Source organism: Myotis brandtii, unplaced genomic scaffold (assembly GCF_000412655.1).
Source record: "Myotis brandtii unplaced genomic scaffold, ASM41265v1 scaffold567, whole genome shotgun sequence".
NCBI classification, from domain to species: domain Eukaryota; kingdom Metazoa; phylum Chordata; class Mammalia; order Chiroptera; family Vespertilionidae; genus Myotis; species Myotis brandtii.
The window spans coordinates 2,711,034-2,720,126 of NW_005370116.1; the positions used below are offsets into that span (position 1 = coordinate 2,711,034).

Below are 9,093 nucleotides of genomic sequence, written 5' to 3' on the forward strand. Positions count from 1 at the left end.
AAGTGGACATCCCCCGAGGGCTGCCGGGCTGCCAGAGGGATATCTGACTGCCATCTTAGGCCCAATCCCCCGGGGAGCAGGCCTAAGCCAGCAGGTGGTCATCCCCCGAGGGGTCCCAGACTGCCGGGCTTAGGGACCCCTCCCCCCTGAGTGCACAAATTTTTGTGCACCTGGCCTCTAGTCTATAATAATAAAAGCATAATATGATAATTAGACCAGACAGCCAAACAACCTTCTGGACAACCTTCTGGACGAAGCCAGGGCAGTGAGTACCGAGGGCAGCTTCCGCATCTGCAAGAGCCAAGTCCCTTGCATGAATTTTGTGCATCAGGCCTCTTGTCCTATATAATAAAAGGTTAATATGCAAATAGACTGACCAGCAGAATGATGTGCACTCACCACCAGGGGGCAGACGCTCAATGCAGGAGCTGTCCCCTGGTGGTCAGTGTGCCAGAAGCCATGCTCATGGCTGGCGAGTGCAGCGGTGGTGGTGGGAGCCTCTCCCGCCTCCGCGGCAGCACTAAGGATGCCCAACTGCCAGGGATCAAGCCTAAGCCATCAGTTGGACATCCCCTGAGGGCTTTTGCACTGCAAGAGGGTGCAGGCCAGGCTGAAGGACCCTCAAGTGCACAGATTTCATGCACCAGGCCTCTAGTTTTGAAATAAGTAAAGTGACCTAGAAAAAAATACCACAACACACTAGTGATGAAAGAAAGGCTGGCAAATTAAAAATTCAGGAACAAGAGGTACAAAGTATCTTATGCTGTTGATGTCAGCAAAACATTTCTGAGCTGGGGAAACAAACACCCTTTGGGCAGGGTGTTATATCTAGAATGTCATTAAGTGATGGTTCCTCTCATCAAGACTTCAATTCTGCTTAAATTATTTTTTTTAATTCAATTTGACTATGTTAAAAGTTATATGTGTGTAAGATAAAAGGATCTTGTGACATAGAGGCCAAACTGGAAAAGACAGCAAGGAAAGGTATGCTGATTCACAGGTTTGTTTATTATTAATTAACTAGAAACCAGATGCACGAATCATCGTGTAAGAATAGGCCTTCCTTCCCCTGGCTGCCTGCCCCGGCTTCCCTCTGGCATCCGGGACCCAAGCCTTCTCTCTGGCTGCGGCCTGCCACCTTCGCTCTGGCTGGAACCGCCTTCCTCCTGTAGCTCCATCCACCCCCCACTCATAGCAGGTGTCCCACCCCACCCCAGCCACTCCGCACCTGAGTGCACTCACTGCCCAGAGGCCTGGAGCGGCCAGGGTGGGGCGGAATGCCTGCGTTGTTGCCATGGCAATGGTGCAAGTGTCCTGGCCCGGCTGCCACTATCTTTGCCACATCAATATGCATATTCCCTCCTTATTCATTTGCTGTGGGAGCTGCCATCTTTGTCTCGGAGTGACTGTCAATTTGCATATTCCTTCTTTATTAGATAGGATGGAAATATTTATAATTTATCTAGAGTTCTAGTAAATGAATCCTATAATCCACGGGACATAAAGTCAACATTTTAACTGCTTTTGCTACAAGTTAATGAGATAAAATTAATGAAAAGCCCAGAGTTTTTCCAAGTTTTTCTTATGTGTGGGGTGATGCAGGTTTCAGTCGTGGTCTGTGTGCATCTTACTTAAACCCTTATTTGGAAGAGATCAACCAAAGGAGTTGTATGCATGAATATAAGCATAACCATTGGACACAAGACACTGGGGGGTGGGGGAGGCTGGGGGAAGGTCAAGGGGGGGAAAAGGAGACATATGTAATACTCTTCGTAATACTTTAAGCAATAAAACAAAATTTTTAAAAAAATCCTTATTTGGATTCAACATAAGCAACTAAGTACTTATGTAAAATTAATGATTTCTTCTCAATTAAAATAGCTGTCAATTAATGGATCATTATGTAAAAAAGATACTTATTGCCCTGGCCAGTTTGGCTCAGTGGATAGAGCGTTGGTCTGCTGACTGGAAGGTCTTGGGTTTGATTCTGGCCAAGGGCATGTTGCAGGCGTGTCCCCAGTGGGGGTTGTGCAGGAGGCAGCTGATCGATGTTTCTCTCTCATCGATGTTTCTCGCTCTCTATCCCTCTCCCTTCCTCTCTGTAAAAAATCGGTAAAGTATATTAAAAATAAAAGATACTTATAGAATCTTCCTTTATAGTTGTCAAGCTTATATTTACCCATTTCCCATTAAAAGAAAACAAAAACAAAACAAAATAAAAAACCCAAAACAAAACAAAACAATATTGGCACCTGACACAGAAACAAAGAGCAGGGCAATACAAAAGAAGAGAGCATATTATTTAAGAGGCATTAGTTCTAAGAAGCTCTGACAGATGCAAAGTGCATGAATGCACACTGCTCTGTGATGTTTAACATGTTTTGTCAATTAAAAATTTGCTTGAGTAATATTTAACAATACAGATCTATCATATTCAGAGTTTATGGAAATAGTTTTAAATAGATGTTTCTTGCTTTAGTTCTGCATATTTAAGTTAAACAAAAACAGTTTACTTGCTCAAGTTGTGTTTTAAGCATCTTCTTTGAAAGATGCATTTTTTTGTATTTTTCATTGGTGGTACTTTTCTTGACTGACTAGATATGAAATATCACATAATAAATTGAGTAAGAAGGTATTCATTTCCATTTTTAAAAATAATTTGTTAATAACACATAACTAAGTTCATTTTAGAGCCTGATTATTTCCTAAGAGTGGATACTTTGTGCTGTTGTTTGAATAGTGTGTTGATGAAACTGGACACAGTGGGTCTGTGGCTGCCTGTCACTATTTGAGACAAATTAAGCAGAGACAGGGTTAAATCATATATGAGCGTTTATTCAAAAAACACTGGTGGTATGGGGAGAGCATTGGTCCCCCTGGTAATTCTGCTCTGCCCTATCCACCCCCCAGCCAGTTGGCTGATTATATACAAAAAGAAAGAAGATAGCTGCATGCAGCTGTGAGCTACAAGTGTAACAGAGAAAGGGGAGGGGAGAGTCTACTGTCCGGCCTTCAGGAGCTAAAAGTCCGATAACAAGGAGGCTAATCTTCCATGGTGTTACAAAAAGCTCAGCCCATTCCTGGGACCAGAGAATGGTCAACATTCCTGAGGCAAAACCTGGAGGGGGTCAGGGTCCAGGCACAGCAACCCCAATGAAAGCATGTCCTGTCCTTGGTCTGTTCTCAAAATGTATTTCTTTTCTGAGTAATGGACTCAGCAAGGCATCTTACCTTTTTCACAGCTTTGTTTCATCCACCAGTTTCCTAGGGTCTGTAAGAAAACTTCTTATCTAAAGTTAGTAAGGTGAATAATTATTAAACAACTATGGCTCTATTCTCATTACATGTCCTTCCCACTATCATTGAGATACATACATATATGTATGTATGTATTTACCATTGCAAGAATAGATGTTGAATAAATGTTTACAAAGACTCAACACCAATTTTGATATAGAATCCTACAGAAATATTTCAACTGTAACCCACAAAGGTCACAAAACAAACAGGCAACCTATCCCATGCATAAACGTTGTCAGGTTTTGGCAAAACCAATTTCCAGGAGGTAATTTATTGGTTGGTACAGCACATCTCCAACAGTCCCTATGGCTGTAGAATTGGGTGTTCTAGAATAATCCAAGATTGAAAGTGGTCCTGATAACCATGGTAATTAATTAGGTCTCAGGTAATTTTATTAATGCAGTTTTTTTGTGGGATAAAATAGATTTAGCCATAATCTAAAATACAGAGACAGACAAACAAATTAATTATGGGAAAAATAAAGCAGAGATATCTCCAAATGTGCTCAGCTTTTTTCAAAGAGCAATCTCATGATACTGAATAACCAGATGGAATATCAAGTCAGTAAGTTATTTGGATTTATTTCCACATTCATCCATTTATTCATCCAATGGGTGTGCTGAGTGCCCATAGGCGTGCAACTTCGTGCTGAGTACTGTGGATACAGTGGGAAGTGTATCTTTGCCCATTTTTCCTGTCAATCAGCTGGACTATACTAAATTAGCCTATGCATCCAACTGCATGACAGAACTAAGATTTCCCCAGAAAAAACTGCAGTTCTTATAAAGCAACCCAGTGTTTCTATCTGCTTATAAACAGGACTAGTATTGAAATTTTACTATAAGGAAATCACATGGGGTATTGATTAGTGTCAGTGAACAGACACTCCAAACAAATACAGATCACTAGTGCTCCCTCTTGAAATCACCTAATATTTAGAACTGTACATGTTGCAGATGAAGGAAGGAAGGAAGGAAGGAAGGAAGGAAGGAAGGAAGGAAGGAAGGAAGGAAGGAAGGAAGGAAGGAAAGAAAGAGGGAGGGATTGAGGGAAGAGAGAGGGTAGGCAGTAGTCATTTTGATAAGAACAATAAATCATTTTGACTGTTTTATTGTTTTTTTTTTTACATATTTAGAATACCACTTCTAAAAGCTGTAGTAAGTTCTTTATATATTATAAATACTGTTGTTGTTTTTCAACAAATTATAATTAATAATGTTGCTGAATTTTCACATAAAACTTTTGCAGTTTGGTTGCCTGCTAATATTTTAATTATTTTAACATGTTTGTTCTAATACAACATGTGCAGAGCTCCCTTTGAACCTCCTTTATTCCTTATTCAATTTGTGAATTGAAAATTTTTCAAGGGGGCATTTTAATTCAAGTTATTTTTAAGAATACTTATAGATTTATATATTCATAAATTCCTTTCTGTATAATTTGCTTATTTTTTTACTACATAATTTAATTTTGAAAGATAAACACATTATATTGATTTCTTTCTTTCACACTTTTATTGACATAGCTTACGTTTCCAGTCAAATGTAATATCAAGTATCAAGTATGAGTTTATTTATATTTTTATGTTAGTGAAATTGCCAAAGAGAAATATGTAAATATTTATTATTTGCTATTATCCATCCTCCTCTTTTAGATTATGATTTAGTGTCTTTACATTAAAACTAAATTGAAATTGCCATAGGGGTATAAGGATAGTCATCAAATACCAAAGACCAAGCATTAGTACCTAATTTCTCTAGATATGGAAAATGAATTTAATGATTGGTAACACAGATCACTTAGTGTGTGTGTGTGTGTGTGTGTGTGTGTGTGTGTGTGTGTGTCCTGGACACCTTTAGAAATGATTTATCAAGACTTTACCCCACCAGTTTTATTATGAGCTCAGTTTTGTACCCAAATCTAGCAGCAAAAATTTCTTCAGAAGCAAAGCTGCCAGTTCAATGCTTTGAACTTGCCTTATTTTATTGAAAAATCTAAATCACTCTTTTTTTTTCACCTGCCACTCTAGATGTCTAACAAAAAGTGAAAGTTTACGGCAGCAGGGAAGTCGCTGGCAGGCAATGACAGCTGAGGCTGAAGAAATAGATTTCCCATACAAGATCTGGAACTGTCAGTGCTGTCAGGCTACACTCTCATAATAAGCACCCCATTTTAAACCTTTGCCAAGACTTTTCCCAGTCTTCTCTGACTTTGTTTAATGTCATGGTGCTTCATATATCTCGCTCTGGCTGTAGCAATGTGCAATAAGTTGACTGCTTCTACACTGAACATATCAAAGATATTCTTGTCATACCTATCATAGAAATTCAAATAATCCTCCACCCCCTCCATTCCCAGGGCCTTATGTGGAGACTCCCTCGGGATCCAATCCTTATCCCCTTTTGATGTTAACCATATGCTTAAAATGTAGAAAGAATTTGTACAGTATATACCCTTCAGCTGCCAAGACATGAATGAATGTTTCTGTAACATTTTATTTGTTTTAATTCTGCTCATGGCAGTAAACTTAATTTTGAGGATACTTCTCTCTTTCCAGCTTACTCTCTCTCATGCTTGAAACCTAAGAATATCATACAGCTTTGTGTTTTTCCATAAGCAGACCCTGAGACAAGGATTTTAGAACAAGAATTTATTTGCGATGTCTATCAATCATTGGCAAAATGCAAGAAAGTAAGACAGTCTAAAGAAAGGCAGCAAATAAAACATGAGTTTGAAAGCCAGATTTCAGCAGTTGGAACTATCTCTGCAGAGAAACCTTGTAAAATAGAATAGAAAATAAGTTCTAGAGTCATCACACTTATAAAGGAGAAGATTGGGGGTACGTATTTGTAAACCGTCACCAGTAAGAGCTGCACACTGTAGCTGCAGGTAAGTGCATGAGACCAGGTCCTCCCGGGACCTTGCAGATGTGGGCCCTCCATGGAGCGCCTCTGCACACCCAATGTCGAAAGTGGCCACTTGACAGATCAAATTTCTTCTAAAAAAAGCAGCCCTAGGTACTTTGCATTTGACGACTACTCATGTTTATTTGTGGAAAATGCACCAGACCCAAGAAAAGAAAGATAGTTGATTGGTTGATCTCTTCCCACCCACCCTCCCCTGCCTTCCCTCTGAAGTTCAACAGTTTGTTCATATTTCTATGACATGGACAATGGGATGGTGAGGGCCGCGGGAGCGGGGGGAGGAAGGGAAAGGGCTAGAAGAGGTTAAGAGGTTAATGAGGTCAAAAGGAGGACCTATGCCAGTGATAGCGAACCTATGATACGCGTGTTAGAGGTGACAGGCTAACTCATTTTTTTGGTTGATTTTTCTTTGTTAAATGGCATTTAAATATATAAAATAAATATCAAAAATATAAATCTTTGTTTTACTATGGTTGCAAATATAAAAAAATTTCTATATGTGACATGGCACCAGAGTTAAGTTAGGGTTTTTCAAAATGCTGACACGCCGAGCTCAAAAGGTTCGCCATCACTGACCCCTGCAATACTTTCCAAGATAAAGATTTAAAAACAAAACAAAAAGGAAGCATGGATTCTTCACAGCCAGATTTCCACCATTAAAACAGTCAACAACTGTACTGGGTGTCCTGTATTTTTTTTTCTTGCCATAACTTTCACCTGTTACAACTCATCAAACAGTAGGAGAGAGATTGCCATGATGTGTGCATCTCTCTCATACACTTTGCAAGGCCAAACATAAGGAGTTATATTCCTTTTCATTCAACCGCAAGCTGGAGAAAGAAGAAGGAGAACAAGGTTGGATGCTTCTCAATCTCACTGAACAATGCAAGCACATGGGCTTCCCTAATGATTATTGGCAGTTCAATAATATGAATAGAGACTCCAGAGTTTGTGACTCTTACCCTATCACACTGTACGTTCCCAGGTTGGCCACAGTGCAACAGTGGGGAGTCACATATTCTGGAGCAGACGGCAGTGATTCCCTGCCCTTTTTGACTACTATAAAGGTAACCACCCCTCCATCTGCAAGAGAAGCCAGCCCCTGTCCAGCTTCAGTGCCCTGAGCCTGAAAGACCAGCAGATACTTCAGGCTACCAGAAAAGCCAGTCTAGGAAGTGACTTCCTTTGCGTCATTGACACTCAGCTAAAACGTAACTCCATGTCAAACCATCCTGAAGGGAAGGGCTACCAGAATGTAGACAATTATTCCAACATCAAGTTCCAATTTATCAGGATAGGGAACATCAATGTCATGAGGAGGAGCAGTGTGAAAATGCTGGAACTGTGCGAACTTAAATCTCCCCCCATGAGCACATTAAGGCCATCATGGATGCAGGAATGTCCATTGCCGCCGATGTACAGAGGAAGGGGTGAGTGTGCTTGTTCACTGTTCGGATGGCGGCAACAGGTCTGTGCAGCTGTGGATCAGCATGACCAGACTCTGAAGGGCTTTGTGATATTAATTGAAAAAGACTTGGATTTCCTTTGGTCATAAGTCTAGTCACAGATATGGCAATCCAGATGGTGATCCAAAAGAAATCCCTCCAGTTATTGACTATTCATTGAGTGTGTCTGGAAGCTAATGGAACAGTTTCCCTGTGTGTTTGAATTCAGTGAGCGGTTTCTGATTCACATGCAATATCACATTGATCCTGCCAATCTGAGAACTTCCTATGTAGCAGCCAAAAGGAGAGGTGAGAACTCAAAATTCAAGAGAGAACATATTCTTTCTGGACTCACCTGTGGAAGAATTGGCTGACTACATGAACCTCTCTTTACAGTCAGACACAGGGAACCCTTCTTCTCCCCACACCACCATGTGACTTCATGTACGAGGTTAGGAGTGGCATGTATAACCTCTTTGAGAAGCGACTGCAGCCCTGACAGTCAGTCACAGACCCTTCATGGTGGTAAAGGAGGAAACCCAGCAGCTGGAGGAAGAACTAGAGGCCCTAGAAGAAAGGCTGCAAAAATAAAAATAAAAAATCCAGTGAAATCTCACTAAAGTGAAGAGTAAGCCAAGTGAACGAGCAAACACTCAGGGTTTTCTACCTCAGACAATAGCACAGCCAACACTCCCCAGGACTACAGAGGGAACATGAAATGATTTCCACCCAGGAGCCCTTCACAAGGAGACAAAGACTCCACTCTGATTCTAACCCAGGACAACTTGAAAAGCTCAGATCCAGACCTTCAGCCAACAGTGGTCTGGAGTCTGGGGGGTAGGATTTAAGCTGTCCACCTCCGAGTGGTGGAGGATGTGCACCCAGCAGAGACAGTGGCAAGGACGGTGATTCTGACAAGCTGTGTTTCTCATGGCCTAAAGCGTCCCTCTGGAGTTCCAGAATAAAGGACATGTACGAAACACTTTCCAAAATAAGAAAACATTGCAATTTAACACAAGAAATAACTCAAGAAATGGCACATGGCGTTGAGAATTGTACATTATAACAATGAAAAAGGGAGAAAAGTCCAACTCTTTGTTTCTTTAGATGTTGAAGAAGGGGAAATAGCCATTTATTTTATTTAAATACTAGAGGCCCGGTGCACAAAAGTTTGTGCACTCGGGGTGGGGGGAGGGGGGTCCCCCAGCTCGGCCTGTGCCCTCTTGCAGTCTGGGACCCCTCGGGAGATAACGACCTGCTGGCTTAGGCCTGCTCCCGGGTGGCAGAGGGCAGGCCCAATCCCTAGGTGCAGCCCCTGGTCAGGCTCAGAGCAGGGCCGATTGGGGAGTTGGGGCACCGCCCCTTCAAGAACAGAGCAGGGCGGATCGGGAGGTTTCGATGCCACCCTCAGTCACGCTCAGGGT

General features: G+C 41.4%; 1 pseudogene; it reads left to right on the plus strand.

The window, feature by feature from the left end:
• The first annotated feature begins 6,240 nt into the window (after positions 1-6,240).
• Positions 6,241-8,735, plus strand: LOC102244971 (annotated as a pseudogene).
• The last annotated feature ends 358 nt before the right edge of the window (positions 8,736-9,093 follow it).